We start from the raw sequence: 16131 nt of genomic DNA, 5'->3' as shown, positions 1-16131 counted from the left end.
ACACACCAGTGAGCTTGCTAGCCAACCGGCATACGGAAACAACTAGGAGTCCCGGTTCCCACTGTCCCATTTGTCATACACGTTGCACACCACTTGCTTGGTTTGTTCTAAGATTTCTTGGTTGCCAAACTTCATAAAAATCTTACATGTCAAACAAAGGGGCGAGCTCACAGAGTGTGCCTACAATAAACCACACTGATGATGCCCAAAGATGCGCATGATAAAGATGCCATCTTAATTTTGCAGGGAGCTAGAAAACCTAGGGTGAATTTAAACCAAGAAAACACAAAATAGCTAAAAAGGAAATGCTCTAGGTTTGGCACGTCCTGGCTAATGTTATGCTAACATTCTAAAGTCAAAGCTAAACAGAACAATTTTACATATATTTTAATTGGTTACGTTCCACCCAGCAAATTATTATGGTTGAACTATATTCAGCTATGCAGTGAAATGGTGTCCTTTGGCTCTCTAGCTTTAGCTCCATTGCCACGGAACGTTGTCCCCAAGTATATCATTTTCTAGCTCTTTTCGACTGCACCCCTCCTATTCCTCTCCTGCTTTGCTGTTCTACTCGTTCTATCCCCATTCTGTCTGCCAGTCGTGGAGATAAACGCCCATGGCGACAGGGTGCTTGATGTCTCTTTCATATATTTTTTTAACTTGCTTAAAATAGAGGAATAGGCTTTAATATGTCCTTAGATGAGTTGATATGTTTCAAAAGTAGGGGTTGAGCGCTTACTCTGCCGCGGGTGCATGCTCGGTGTTTTTTGGTAGTTTTATGGTGTTGTGCGTTACCAGAATAAGTTGGGCTTTAGTATAGTTACCGCATATGTGTACAGTAACTCACGCAGTTGTTAATGGCCGTTAGTACCTAACTCAACCCTGTGCAGGATGTCTATGAGCTGAAAATCGGTATTGTTGAGAAATTCGGCAATTGGAAAAGTCTCAAGATTTCCAGCCTAATCAGTATCGCCCTGTTGGAAAATATCGATGATGGAAAGATGATGGAAAAGGCTCATACAAGCGTAACCGTAATATGGGACATCCTATACAAGCGAAAAGGCAGCTCCAGTATAGTGGATTACGGCGGAACGATACAGGTAGGCGGAACCATACAAGCGTGTCGTATTATGGGACATCCTATACCGGCGTAGTGGATTATGGCGGAACCATGTAGGCGGACGGAACCATACATGGATAACGTAATATGGGACATCCTATACCAGCGAAAAGGCGATACCGGCGTGGTAGAGCCATATGGCTCCAACATGGTGGTTTCGCCTTTTCACTGTTGTACACGGCAATTTAGTTTTAAGCTTTACATATATGTTTAGAAAGGCCGTGAAAGCTAAATTAATGCGATTTGTGCAGGAGAGTTATATGGCCAGGCGTACGTAGCATAGGGACCTAGTCGTAACGATCAGTCAGATAATTAAATACAATTTGTTAATTAACTTTTTAATTAGTGAAAATGAAACTATGGTTTCTATTGGAAACTTGCTGAGTCACTGAAAACCACAAAATCAACTCTTTTTAGAAGGATATAATGCAGGGGTAGCATTTTACGCGTTCTGTAAAAATGCTTTATTTGGATACGAGTTTCTAGGTTTCAGTTTCTTATCAGAGCTCATTTTTGCGCCCACGGTCCTGTTCCCCAGGGGCTTAGACGCGCAACACACGTGCGCCTTGCTTCCCTCCATCCTACGAGGGAGGCGAGGGGGCGGCTTCGCACTGCGGCCACCGGGCAGCAGGACCGTAGGTGCAAAGATGCGCTCTGGTAAGAAACCGAAGTCTGGAAACGCGTCCAAATTGACCATTCTTTTAGAACACCATAAAATGCTGCTCTTGTCTTATATCTTCACAAAGAAAATTGATTTAGTGTGTTTTGATGATGCTTAGAAGTTTCTAATTGGAACCATGGGTCTATTTTCACTGATTAAAAATTTTAGGAACATACTATACTTAGAGAGAGGCTGAAGCGGTTTTGTATTTGAGAAAACTCTTTTAAATCTTCTTCATTTGACCTCCAGAATCTCAAATATCAAAATTATTTGCTAATTTAATTAATCGAGGCTGCATAGTCATTTTTAAAGCGCTTTGAAAGCACTTCCCTAGAGAGGGACGTAACAAGAGCAGCTTTCAAAATCTTTGTTCACGCATCTTCAGTGCCTATGAAAGCTATGCACGCACATGCTATTTTTTAAAGGGGCAGAAAAATGTGTCACGACTGGTGCCAATGCGGGAGAATATACCTAGAAAACTTGCGACTGGACGCGCGGCCCTTAAGCGACATACACTTGGCGGCTGAAAGGTCTTCTTACGATGTCACTATTGGTAGGATGTTTTTTTTGTGTTTTCTCACGTTTAGTTATATCTTTGTGGAAAACGAACGGGATATTCAGATTCGCGGGATAAAACCACGCGAGAATGAACCTCCATCTAGTTTTCTGAAAGAAGTCTGGCACATCTCTGTAATAAGCCGACTGATCATTACAAATTAGCCTTTTATACTATGCCGCCCTGGCCATATAATTCACGTGTACAGACTGCGTAAATGTAGCTTTTACGGCTTTTTTTTAAAAAATCTGTAAAATATACAAAAAAACACTCTGTAGAATGTCCCCCAATACAATATGATTGTATGGTTCCTTTCCCGCTTGCATTGTTCAAGAAAGACTTGTGGATATCCAGCGTTTCATTGGAATGCTGGATGTCAATAAGTCTCTACATCAGTGAGTGGTTTCAAACAATTATGATGTTTGCACCCCAGTAAGCTCTCATCCGAGGCTCACCAGGAGCACTAAGAGCAGAGGCAAAATGTCGTGACCTGGTAAATTTGGTTGCAGGTATTTATTTTTAGAAGAACTGCATGCAGCAAAGCTTAACTTTGCTCAAAAGAAGATAATTAAAAATTCAATACTGAACAATGGTGTCCCTTGAGCTGTCAGACCAAACTCCCACTCTTGTCACTCAGGAGTTCCTAACTTGTGCGTAGAGGATCAGCACAACCCAGATTTGTGCTGCAAGCGCACCTGCAATATGAAAGTTGAAAAAACATGAGATGAAATATGAGACGTTTACAATTCTCTGTAATGAGAAAATACAGTACAGCTCTCGAAGAGGAAGATGGGAGGGTATGCCCCTCCTTCCCTCCCCTCCTCCTCTTCTGCTCCCTCCCATTTAGGGGGAAATTTCCCCACTAAATTTAGCGGGTTAAGTTTCCCAATAAATTTAGCGCGGAAATTGATGTCACATGACCTCTACACAAATGCAGTTTTTCTGCTAAAAGTAGCGGGGAAAATGACGTCGCATGACCGTGTCACGTCATCCATAAAAACACTCAGTTTCTCAGCTAGACTTAGCGGAAATATTAACGTCACATGACCACAACATTAATTCAATTTCCTGCCAAGTTTAGTTGGGCGGTTACGCCGACAGCGACGCCGCGAAACGCGGAAACGGGTGCTAACAGCTGCGCTAAAAACTAAATGCATCAGGTGAAATAAAGTGAACATTAGATATACTGTAAGAAAAAGGAGAATCTAAGATACCGTTCTCAGATCCTTCCTTTTGTCCGTTCTCAAATGTTTTGATATCAAGAAATGTTTATCTCTTTATTCATACCCAGAGAATTCCTCCCAGTTTCAGCATGAATGCAATAAATCAATGCAGACTAGACCTAGTAAACTATAATGCACATAAAAATGAATGTTTGCCACATAGTCATGTATCAGTCAGTGGCTCAGATCTCAAAATACATTTGTATTGAGGAACATTCTTGAATAAAACTTCTGGGCTTCGAATTCAACAGTTTGTACTTCCATAAGGAACACTGTATGGCACTGATTTTTTTTGTTTTTTGTGACACATCAGAAACAGCACAACACTGTCATCCTTGCATACCTAACAAGAATTTGTATTTTTTTTTTAGCATGGCATGTGCTATTCTAATGCCCATACAGCCTCCTTTAACAAAATTTCCTTTGTATAGCTTTTTATTGGTTCTTATTTAGCTCGCACGACAGATTCGGTACCTTGAATTCTCACTCGGCATCAACAGTTTTATATATTAATGTAATAGCGAAAGACAAGATGTATGGACTTGAGTATGGTTCAACAAGCACAGATGTTGAGAAAAGTACTGAGGAAAACTCAAATGTCAAAATAAAAATAAGCTGGAATGTGGATACAATTATGGACATGGTCATGAATACACTTAGCAGATTCAATATAAAGAATATGTGTTAGACGCACGCTCAAAGAAACCTGTTGCATCATTATTCATTCAAATTACTTTGCAGAACCCAGCGCTGCAGTCTCAGGTGGGAGTTCGCTGGATGAGTCTACTGAAAATGAGTGTAGACGGAAAAAGCAGTTTGATCTGCGATAATGAGCATTACATAAGTGACATGTCATTATTACTGTTACAGTGCCGAATGTTCCAAACTGTCAGTCGCATCATTCTGTGAATTCCCTCCGTACATTACAGGGTTTGGCTCTTTCGAATGCTTTGCGAGAAAAATGATGAACTGGAAATATCTAGAGTAGTTCTAGAAAAACTATTTCCAGAATCTTATCTCAGCATCGCAAAGAATATAAAAAGTTTCTAAAGACAAGGTTAGTGCAGGAGTTGAATAAACTAAATACTTTGTTTTTCGAAATTATCTTGCCGTAGTAAACGTATGAAGTTCCCCTAGGTAGAGCTAGTCATTACGGATAATTGTGCCCATTGCATACCATAAAAATTTAATTTGCGACCTACAATGTTTACAAACTCAATTAACTCTGAATAAGTGGACCACTTGGCATTAAAAATTGGCCTCACCATGACTGTCTGCCAACATCTACATAATAATTTTCATGAACCTATGTATTTCAAGAAAATATTTGGTGCGAGCTGCTTAAAACACAATAGCACTTTTTAACAAGTGCTGATTGTTGGGCAAGTTCGTACGGTACGTTAGAAAACATAATTGCGCTTTAAAGACGGGGACATAGGAAGGACAGACACCACCGAGTGCTAACTTTCAACTGATTTAATTCAAGAACCTCAGCGTAAAAACACACCGCGTCACCGCACCACATCTCAACCAATCCGTGGCCCTGCCACGGACCGCAAGTACGCCAACTTTTTATCCGCCAAGTCAATTGACGCCACACTGACACAACACATGCCAGAACTATTTATAGCATCAGCCTCCATAACCTCTCAAACAGTCATATCTTTGTGCCTAGCAAGAACAGTAGACAAAGCAAATAATGGTTTGCACTCGCAGTGATAATCTGTCGTGTCACTGTCATGACTGCGGGTGCAAACAATTATTTGCTTCGTCTACTGTTCTTGAGAGGCACAAAGATAGGACTGTTAGCGAGATTATGGAGGCTGACACTATAAATAGTTCCGGCACAAGTTGTGTCAGTATGGCGTCAATTGACTTGGCGGATAAGGAGTTGGCGTACTTGCGGTCCGTGGCAGAACGGATTGGTTGAGATGTGGTGCGGTGACAAAGTCCGTTTCTACGCTGAGGTTCTTGAATTAAATCAGTTGAATGTTAGCGCTCTGTTGTGTCTGTCCTTCCTATGTCCCCGTCTTCCAAGCGCAATCTTGTTTTCTACCACACTTTTTAACACTAATAGAAAGCCTGTAGTGGGCCACAACTTAAGCAGTTTTCCCTTCATTATGAAGAGCAATTACACATATGTGAACCATGAATATAGGCCTGCACTGAATTTTTTTCTTAAGCTGAACGTGCTATGCTCTGTTTACTGACCGGAAGTCGTCCACGTCGTGCGCCTCAAGCCGTACTACGCGCGATAAGAATGCGAAATGTGATCTTGTGCACCGCTTGATAGGATTGTGTTTTGCGAGCCTCCGTATGTTCCCATTTTTTTGTTTGTTTCGCTCTGTTTTGTTGCCTTTTACGTGGCATCCAGACGATGCCTTTTTAAAGGGGGGAGTAATGCCACGCTCGTCAGTGAGTGACCGCGCGCGTGGCCGAGTGGTTACCCTGCTTCACTGTCGTGCAGAAAGTCTGGGTTCGATTCCAGTCAGTGGAATGCTCTTTTATTTGTTCTTTCATTGCGTTCTCGTCAGATCGAGTTCTGAATGTTCCTGTCGCCGAACAATTTAGGCCGATTGTTCCAGAACCCAACGCGCGTACATAAGGGACTCTGCGTGCTGATCTGCAGTCAGTTTTCGCCCAGCGTTCGACTCTGCTGCTACGCCGACTTCGACGCCCGCGACGCTCCGTGATTATATTTTGTACCCTTTTATTTTTGGCACAAGTTCGCCACATTAAACGTTTATTTCTTTCTGTTTATTTATTGTTGATTGGTCACCGCCTGTGACAATATGTTGGTAATGCATAATATGAAGAACAGACTGGATGAATCAATAGATTGCGAGGGCATACTGGGCGAGTTACAGAACGGGTTTCGAAAACAAAGGTGGCTGGAGGACAGTATATTTTCTCTAACACAGTGTATAGAAACAACGCAAAAAGAAAACAGATAGCTCTGGCTGGCATTTCTGGATATCAAGGGTGCCTATGACAATGTGAACCAAAGGAACCCGTGGGACATAGTGGAGAGCTAAACCTAGATGAAGTACACACATCAATATTAAGGAACATTTACAAAGATAATAATGTGATTATAACATGGGAAGGTAAGGCAACGGGGAAAATAGAGATAAGACGAGATCTTAGGCATGAGTGCCCGTTGTCGCCTTTGCTGTTTATGTTGTTTCTGAGAGGATTAAAGAATAGACTAGAAAGTGTGGGCTTGGCTTCCACCTTTCGTACTGTAAGCTAGGCCAAAAAATTCAGCACTCCTTACCGGAATAGGTGTATGCGGATGATATCGTACTAATGTCTAACAACCGGACAGAGTTGCTGGAATGAATGAGTATCTGTGGTAGGGAAGGAAAGGAATTAGGTTTAGAAGTCTGTAGTGAAAAATCAGCAGTCATGATTTTTTAACAATGATGAAGTTGTGAGGCTGAAGACACAGAATATTACAGTTGAGAGAGCAAGCAAATACAAGTACCTAGTAGTATGGGTATGTGATGGTGAAGAATATCTCAGTGAGCATGAAAAATATATAATAGGTAAGGGTAACAGAAATGCAGCTGTAATGAAAAGTAGAGCACTTTGGATTTATAGCAGGGTTGAGGTGGTGAGAGAGATTGGGAAAGGGGTCATGGTGCCTGGTTTGACTTTCAGAAACGCAGTGCTATGCATAAAATACGAAGCATGCAAGACTCGAAATAAAACAGCGTGGAGTAGGTAGGCTGGCTTTGAGGGCACATTGAAAAACGCAAAACCAGGGAGTACAAGGAGACTTGGGATGGGCGTCATTTGAGTGCACGGAAGCTGTGACCAAGATAGCATTAGAGGATCGGTTGAGGCAAATGGATGGAGAGCAAGAAGCACGAAAGGATTTGTTCTATTTATACATCAGGAGTATAGACACAAAGTGGAGACAGCGTACCAGGAAATTAAGTGGAAAGTTTTAGGCTATAGTGCAGCTACGGAAGAGCAGGTCTCAGTTAAGAAGAAAGTTAAGGCCACTTGAAAGACATCGGTGGCTAGAGGGAATGCAGGGGAAAAAAGCTCTGGAAAGCTATAGATTAAGCAAAACAGTTATTCCCAAAGAAAGCATTTATGAGAATTTTAGAGTAGCTCATTGTTGTTTGAGGCGAGGACGGGCGTTATGCGAACCAGAACATACAGAGCGAAGTACCAGGAAATGGATACAATGTGCACTGCTTGTGGAGAGGAGGACGAGACGGCTGAGCACTTGATACTCTACTGGAAAGGCCTTCACCCTATGCCTACCGAAGACAACATAGATTTAATAAAGTTTTTAGGTTTTAGAAACAGCGAAGGAAGAGTGGACAGTAGACAAAGTAGGGATTGTCAAGCAAAGATTGAGTGAATAGTGCCAGAAAGAGAAAAAAACTAGGTATTATTACCTGATGGCAAGGGAATTTATAGCCTCACTTTCTTTGCAGTGCGGAGTGAATATAGTTTTCATATTTAAATATTCTAAGTTTAAACGGTAAAACAAAATGGCTTGATGGCGCAAGCTGCCGCCCGAACCAAAGGGCTCAGCCGGATTCATCCATCCGTCCATCCATCAAGGATGGGAGGCACGGGAGGCCAGTAGCCAGCTGCAGTATTTCCTTCACAAACCTTTACATAGCTGGGCGATTGCAGTACTGCCTAGTGACAATATTTGATTGCGGCTCATTGATTGGACCCCCAGCATTGTGTGATCACTCGATTTGGGCTTATGACAATCAATAGCTGGACAAGCATTCGGGTAGTTTTCTGTGTCCAATCGCTGCAATGACGACAACGGACGAACCATGACAATGTCTGGAATTAAGCCCGTGTAAGGTGCCTTGCCAACCCCAGCGTGTGGCTACGATGAACATTAGCGGCGTTGAGTCGGCTCCAGATCACGTGGCCGCTTGTTCTGGCTGCGATTTAAAACAAAAAGAAGGACCTTGCTCTTCATTTGTTCTTTTGCGAATTTGATTGCGTGTGCTGACAATCGGACGGTTGTTTCACAAGTTCTTAACGTGAGGGATCTGTTCTAAGCGGTATTTGCTCAAAGTACAATAATAGCTGCATCACCCCTTTTAGTATTTATTTCACTCAAAATGATTTTCAGGCAGAAAAAAAAATTCGTGTTCTCTTTCTAGCTGTAGTGTGTATTTCACTGACATGAATTCCAGATACCTCCGCAGCATCATGTCTTGTTCTGACAAAATTAGGCTTAGGTAGAGGTGGACTCATAGAGAAATCTGGAATCCCTTTGTTTTATTTTATTTCAGCTAACATCCTCTTCTCAAACATTGGTGCTTTACACAAAGCGCAAGCGCAACATGTTCAGGGACGGACAAAAAATATGTTTGTCCGTCCCTTCCCATTTTCTTCCTCAAGTTTAATTCCTCAAGTTTAATTGTCCATACCATCCCGCTCGTTCAGTCCTTACATGCTCAGGGAGTTTCAGCTTCCTTCGATACCGAAACGCACGTTTTATTTAATCTCCTCCCCTTCCCTCGAATGCAGATTCTTCCGCTATCGACCCTACTTTTAGCAGAGCTGGTACCTTTGTTCCCCTTTGAAGATGTTATGATTAACGGATGTATGCTCTGATGAGAGTGAGGACGAGAGATGTTCTTTGTTCTATATAAAAAGGGGCTCTCGTGGAAATAGCCTTTCACGAGGGCCATATGACGGGATAGTTGTTTATACATTACATAAATAAAAGTAGATCAAAAGACCACGGCAAGTAGAAGAAAGCATATGTTAGTGTAACTTAATTTAAAATACAGTTTTTTGTTTCTTAATTTTGACGTGTAAATAAATTCTTGCGTTGTATCGTCGTTTGTTTTGATTTCATATACCTCCTTAAAGTTCTGCTTTATATTCCTTCGTTTCTTCACTAAACAGCAGTTCCGAGTCAGCACTTTTCCGTTTGTGTATTCCTGTTCTTATATTATTTTTATTTGCACTACCATCGTTTTTTAAATAAAATATCAGCTGCGTTTCCTGATGTTTCTTTGTAGGACTTTTTTTTTCGTGCCTCGGAGTTTTTTGTATGATATTATAAAACCCGAGATGGATGTATTATAGTTTTTTTGTTTCTCAATCTGAAAAATGACGTTAGTGACCCCGAGTGGACACTCCCCCGCGCTATTGTCCAAAGTATTTTTGGAGTTATTCGTATATTTCAAATTAAATGAGAGTGATTTATTTCATTGCTTATCTATTTATTCCTTTAATAAAATTGCAGACAATTCTGAGCCTAAGAAACAGTGTACAGTACAAAAAGGCAAAGTTAAAATAATTAGAAACGACCATTTAACTAAGGACAGAAACAATATCCCAAGCAGCACACTTGCTTGGGCTAGCTGGGGCCAGGATGGGGCCTTGGCCGTAGTAGACTGGACCGGGACCGCCCAGGGAATTCGGTGAACTGCCAGCCTGGCGTCTCACCGTATTTCCCGTGCACCGGTATGCCACGGAACTGCCAGGGAAGGGATTTCCTTGGCGTTCCTCGTCTTTTCTTGGTCCGAACAGACCAGTGTAGACAGGCGGCCGCCAACATTGGCGCTTCAGTGTGTTCATTGGCCCCAGGATTTTACGGAACTGCCAGGGAAGTGATTCCCTTGGCGTTCCTTGTATTTTGTTGGTCCGAGCCGACCGGGGTAGACAGGTGGCCACCAACATTGAAGTCTTAGTGGCGCTTCAGCGTGGTCATTGGCCCCGGGATTCTACGTAACTGCCAGGGAAGTGATTTCCTCGGCGTTCCTTGTATTGTCCTGGTCCGAGCCGACCAGGTTAGACAGGCGGGTGCCAAGATTTAAGGATTTCGTGGCGATTCACTGTATTCACTGGCCCCAGGATTCCACGGAACTGCCGGGGAGTGGTTTCGGGCAGTGGCGTCACAAGGTGGGGGACCGCGCCCGGGTGCAGCGCTCAGGGGGGTGTCGCGACGGGATGCGGGGGGAGGGGGGGGGGGCGCGGCGGGCCACGCGAGAGCGGAGGGTGGGGGGGGGGGGGAAGTTCGCGGCGGGCCACGCGAGAGTGGAGGGGGGGGGGGGGGAGCGGCGGGTTATGCGGCCACGCACGAGCGGAGCGCGGGGGGGGGGGGGGGGGGGGGGAGGAGGGGGGTGTCGCGGCGGGCTACTGCCGCGAGTGCCGCTGACCCTCGTGACGCCACTGGTTTCGGGTGTCGTTTATTTTTGCACGATCAGCGCGCGAAGGAACGACGGGCAATTACCGTCGTTCATTATTTTTTGTCTGGAACTTGCTTGACATCGGACCCTGAAGTACTAGATACGGCCACTTTTACTTACATCAACTTAATATCCGTTCTTACGTTGCGCTTAAATTTGACTCTCACGCTATTATCACAAAGCCAGTGACGTACAGCTTCGTACACGAGAATCTGCGCTTAGACCTTTGGCCAGAAACCGTTTCCTCCTTTTCAAAAATATTGCGCTTGCCGGCGTGACGCGATCGTCGGGCTTTATTGACACGGCCGTGCCGACAGTACATCGCAACCGCAAGCAGGGTCCGCAAAACAGCACCCCATGTCTGATTTCACAAAATCGCCAAAAACAAACTGTTGCACTGGATGCGTAAATTAGAAAAAAACAATAGAACACATTTCATCAAATTCCAGAGGCCGGTGTTTATTCCAGAACAAATTGACTAATCGCAAATCAGTCGGCGCTTCAAGAAAAAATATGTGAAAAACATGTTGCTCAACTAAATCTGCGTACATTGCAGCGGCGTTGAGCGCGCGTGTTCAGTTTTCCGTTTGCTAAGACCCCGAGTTCTTTCCAGACTGAAAAGAATGACCGGGTGCTTCAGTCAAATTGATCGTCCCACCTTTAAATAAACAACAAATATCAGTTTCACATGCTACGTAATTGCATCCTGGTGGTGCGTTTTCTTCGCGAAAGCGAACTTGCCTCAGAAGCTTCAAGCAAAAAATGCTTTCTAAAACCGACATGTGCTAAGCCTTTAGTTTTTCAAATGAAACGCGACACGCAAAACTTCCGACACGAGAAAGGCTTAGATGTTGGCTGGTATTTCTAAGTTCAAGAAGAGGCAAGACTGCTCTCGCTGCACCAACGTCAACGCTTAGTGCCGCAGTATGAGAAACTGATTTTTAGTATTTATTTAAAGCGGGAACGACTCATCTGACTCACCTTACACCGCCAACACACGTGGAATGCAGTCCGCACGGACCGCACCACAAGTTACGAAAGCCTTGGCCACGCGTGGTGCAAAGCAAAAACGTTGTATGTGCAAGTGGCGCTAGTGATCAAGTACATAAAAAAGAAGTTTGTTCCGCGGAAAATCGCATTCACTGATGTAAGGAATCGAAACAAAGTAAGGGGTACCGCGAATGTAAATATTTATTTACATTTTTATTTTCATCTCAAAATTAAGCAAGCCGGACTTTAATCCGCGTTTGGATAGGTTCCACGGGGAGTCATGCTTATCAGAATTTGTAAATACGAAATAGGCTTAGCTTAGGCAGTCAAAACATAGATGACATAGATCTACCCTGCCATCTATTACACTATCTACATACAAAACATAGATTACATCTATGTTTTGTATCATTTCTTTGTTCTATGACTCTTCATTCTCTCTTTCACCATAAATACGAGCGAAGGTGAGCTCGTGACGTGTCAACAGCGACCTCACATTGCTTTCGCTCGCACTGATCGTGAAACGAAGTGTAGGACATGTGGGGCACGTTTCGGCGGTGCACGCGTCGACGTGTTCAGAACTAATTTGTTCTACGTCATCAAGGTTAGCGTAACTTCTGCAGGGCAAAAATTGCAAATTGGGTTATGGGGATATTTTTACAGCGTGTAGTTGGTCAGCCATTTAAAGTTGCGACGAGTCACTCGCGGTAGATGAGCAATTTAGCCGGTGCAGCACAACCACTAGCCTGGGGTCTTTAACGTGCGCCACGCAGTAGTGATACACGACCGAACGCCGGTACGATGCTCATCCAGATCGAAACGGGCAGGGGTGCGGAACCCAGGTGCAACAGAACCCAGGATCCCTGGGTTCTGTTGCGCGAGCTTTCGCTCCGCGTGCTCCGAGCTGGTGTGCTCTAGCCCACTCGGCCGCCGATCCCGCTCTGGAGGGAAACATGTCTTCTGTTTAGACACGCACAGAAAGTTAGCGAGTGGATTACACCGCTGTATGCACTGAAGCTGTAGCGATCTAGAAGGTCCACGAAAAAAAAAAATACAGCCATACTCGTTGGCAGGTTGAAAGTAAACGCTGGGGAGGGGGTCGGCTCCTCCCGAGCGTTCGCTCTGCAAAAGTGGAAAGAGATGGGAGGAGCTGCTTCATCTCAAAACTGAAAGTTTTCAGATGAAGCAGCTCCTCCCTCCTTCGATTTGTGTGAATGTTGATAAGGCAAAAAACGCAGTGCCTCTTATGCTCATTTAGCGACGCAGCCAGGAATATTTTCTAAGGGATGGGGAGGGGGGGGGGACGCTTCTCCCGCCTCCCCTGTATTTACATCACTGGTGTATTGTCGGCTGTACATGATCTTGAATTTCTCAAAACAACCTGTTTTACTGAGCCACAAAACACGGCCTGTAATTCCAACCAAACAAAAAAAAAAACTTAAAAAATACGTACATTTTTTAGCAAAAAAATAAATAAACTTAAAACAGATATCTAGTGAATGATTAATCAATTACATGTATTCACAAATAAGAAATCAAGTCGAATTAAGATATTAAACACCGTTTGTTTGAAGGACCAGATGGACATGAGTTGATGCAGATTCCAATCAGCAAACAAAGGTTATCAAGCAATGTATAACAGGAGAAGAAGCTGGGAAATTATGTCTGCTCGCATTCGATTGACTTCAAAGTTTGTATAGAGTACGATAACTGCAGTAATGTCAACCGTAGTGACACCGGCCCCAGAAATATGGACAGAGATAGAGTGGGGTCGAAACCAAAACTACTAAGTCGTATTTCAATCCTTGGCTGCCTTGGCTGGCTTGGCTTCGTGCCAATTCAAAGCCGCAAGCAACTTCTGGATCCTTGTTCGTTCCGGAGAGGACACAAAGGCCTTTCTCGGAGTGCGTCGGTCGATCCGAGTTTAGTTAAGTTTTGACGATTGCATATTCATATTGCATGCTAGAAGAATATCCAGATATGCTAGATCATCTTCGGAACAACGTAGCTCATGTTGCCACCGTAATTCGGATGATTTTTCACTTTTTTCTACGATTTGAGTCGAAAAAAGTGAAATCGTCTTAGCACTGACCGGCGGCGGCGCCGCGGTGCCGCCGTGCCGAGTATGTAGGCTCCCTAGCCGTGCCGCTATCTTGAGAATCCCGTGAATGCTCTGCGACACCGGAGCACTGCAGAGACGCTGATTAGATTGTTCCTAAAGTACGCGTTGCTATCAGTGAACTGTTCTGTGTTGTTAAACGCTTGATTGCGTGTCGTCTCGTCCTTTTTCATGCTAGCGGCAGCGTTGAGTTGTGCCCAATGTTTTGAAACTCCCGGCCCGCGCGTTCTGGGTTTTCACGCCGCGTCCAGAGGGATGGCGCGGTTCGACTGGCGCTGGCGTTTGGCGTATTGATAGGACACGCTCCTAACTGGGTGTCGTCGTTGTGCTCGTGTACGGCGTGTGCCTCGCGCCGGCGTGCGGTGCGTGGCGTTGGGTTTGAGGTGCTCGGGCCTTGAGTTTCTTATACTTGGGACACACGGGCAACTCGAATGCCATTTACAACGAATGACATTTGAGCGGACGGCCAATCGGCGCGCGACACTCCGGGCGTGACGCGTTCCACGCGCGACAGATAGCGAGCTGATTCGCCGATCACACAATTGTCATTCGTTGTAAATGGCATTCGAGTTGCCCGTGTCGCACGGGTGTTAAAAGTGTTGACCGAGCCCTGTTAATCTCATCGTTCTTGTTGTTTTCTCCCTTGTTGCCTGTTTGTTATTTTGACCATCTTGGTCTGGTTGATTGGCTAGCAGACGATCGTGCGTACGGGCCCCTGCATATATGTCTAGCCTTGCGAACCACCCAGGGTACTACTGTCGCTAATAATGATTATTATTGCTCGCCTTAGCGACGTTTTAATTTACTCCAGCTACATTCGTGACTTGTAGAACTCGTGGGTGCACAAGTAGTTTACATGGCCGAGGAAAGAGGTTGAATGATTTGATTAAAATGCTCTGATCTGGTATAGAACGTTTAGTGGTACTGGGGAGACACATACAAAGCAAGGAGATCCAGCTTTGAATGTGTTGGCTCCCTACTTACTACAACGTTTAAATACCTGAGGCCCTGGTAAAGTTGAAGGGAGTCTCTTAAAACATTTGTGGAAAGACCCAAAGCTGGATACAATTTTAGTCTAATAGCTGGTCCACACTGTTGCAACCGACTAGGACTGACTCCGACAAAACCACTCTTTAAGCCTCTTGTGACGGCTTATGACCACGCCGTCCAGCAGTAATAATGGCAGTCGTAAGCGGCTTAAAACCCTGTTTTGTTCAACTCGGTCGTAGTCAGTTGCAACAGTGTGAACCAGCTCTAACGCCTCTTAGGCGCATGCGCAAACAGTAGCTTCAGGATAAACTTGCGCATTGCACTGCCCCAAAGGATTTCGATCACATCCCCGGTGTTTATTTTTAATTTGTATCCCTGCACTGCACAACATGTCAAGAGGCTTGTTGATTGCTGTGCATGTGCCTATCAAGCGAGCTGTGCTATTTTTAAGTGGTGTTTAATTTGTGTTTAGCTTCCTGGGATTTCTTAAGGTACCAGTAGGTATCTAAGCTCTACATGCACATTCTTCTTAACAGGCGCTTCACCAGAAATTTGTTTTTTTTTTGGGGGGGGGGAGGGCCAGCAAAATGGACGATTCTGGGGGGGGGGATAGGGTAGGTAATAAAGAAAAGGTGAGGTAGGCTCCTACCCCCCCTTCCGGCTGCGTGCCTGGTTCTTAATACAATTGCGTCATGAAGAAGCTAAGTTTCCTTGTTTGGTTGAGTTTAATGGTGCTGTCATCATGGTCTTTGCACTGTCGACAACAAGAGAAGCGTAATGTTGGCACTTTTTCTTTTGTTGATCTGTGAAGCAAGTTTTGGTTTCTTTTTTTGTTCCAGAATATCAGTCTGATTCTTAATCATGGTATTGCAGGAAGTCTGTATCATCAAGAAAAAACTGCAGGTGGCTGGAAGCTGCCGATCAGCTGCCAGTCTGGATAGTAGCCATCAACCCAGCAAAGGCCTGCAGGCGAATCAGCCCAACCTGTTTCTCTGCCGCCATTCAAGACAGGGTGCTTTGTGAAAAGTGAAACGGGGCCCATGCACCGCTTCCGCAGGGCCCTACTGGTATTTATCTGACCTTTTGTTTTCCTAAACAAATAACACCATTACAAACTGTAATATACCGAGCGATTGCCCACTCTAAATTGGGGATGACCATGGAGAGCTGGGGGATAGGTGTACCAGAATATGTGTAGCGAGGATTGCGCTGCAGAACCCAGGGGTCCTGAGCTCGGTCCCCACCCTTGCTCACACACACCAGTGAGCTTGCTAGCCAA

At 44.4% G+C, this 16131-nt stretch overlaps 1 long non-coding RNA gene across 1 annotated transcript; it reads right to left on the bottom strand.

Moving 5' to 3' along the window:
• Positions 1–25: 25 nt before the first annotated feature.
• LOC121838312 lies at positions 26–16078 on the bottom strand. Its single transcript, XR_006078459.1, has 3 exons — positions 16037–16078; positions 15112–15116; positions 26–92 (listed from the first exon to the last, which is right to left on the bottom strand). It is a non-coding gene; the product is annotated as an uncharacterized LOC121838312 (long non-coding RNA).
• Between the last annotated feature and the right edge of the window lie 53 nt (positions 16079–16131).

Source organism: Ixodes scapularis, unplaced genomic scaffold, assembly GCF_016920785.2.
Source record: "Ixodes scapularis isolate PalLabHiFi unplaced genomic scaffold, ASM1692078v2 PGA_scaffold6__148_contigs__length_123643588, whole genome shotgun sequence".
NCBI lineage: Eukaryota > Metazoa > Arthropoda > Arachnida > Ixodida > Ixodidae > Ixodes > Ixodes scapularis.
This window is presented reverse-complemented; position numbering and strand designations above follow the sequence as displayed.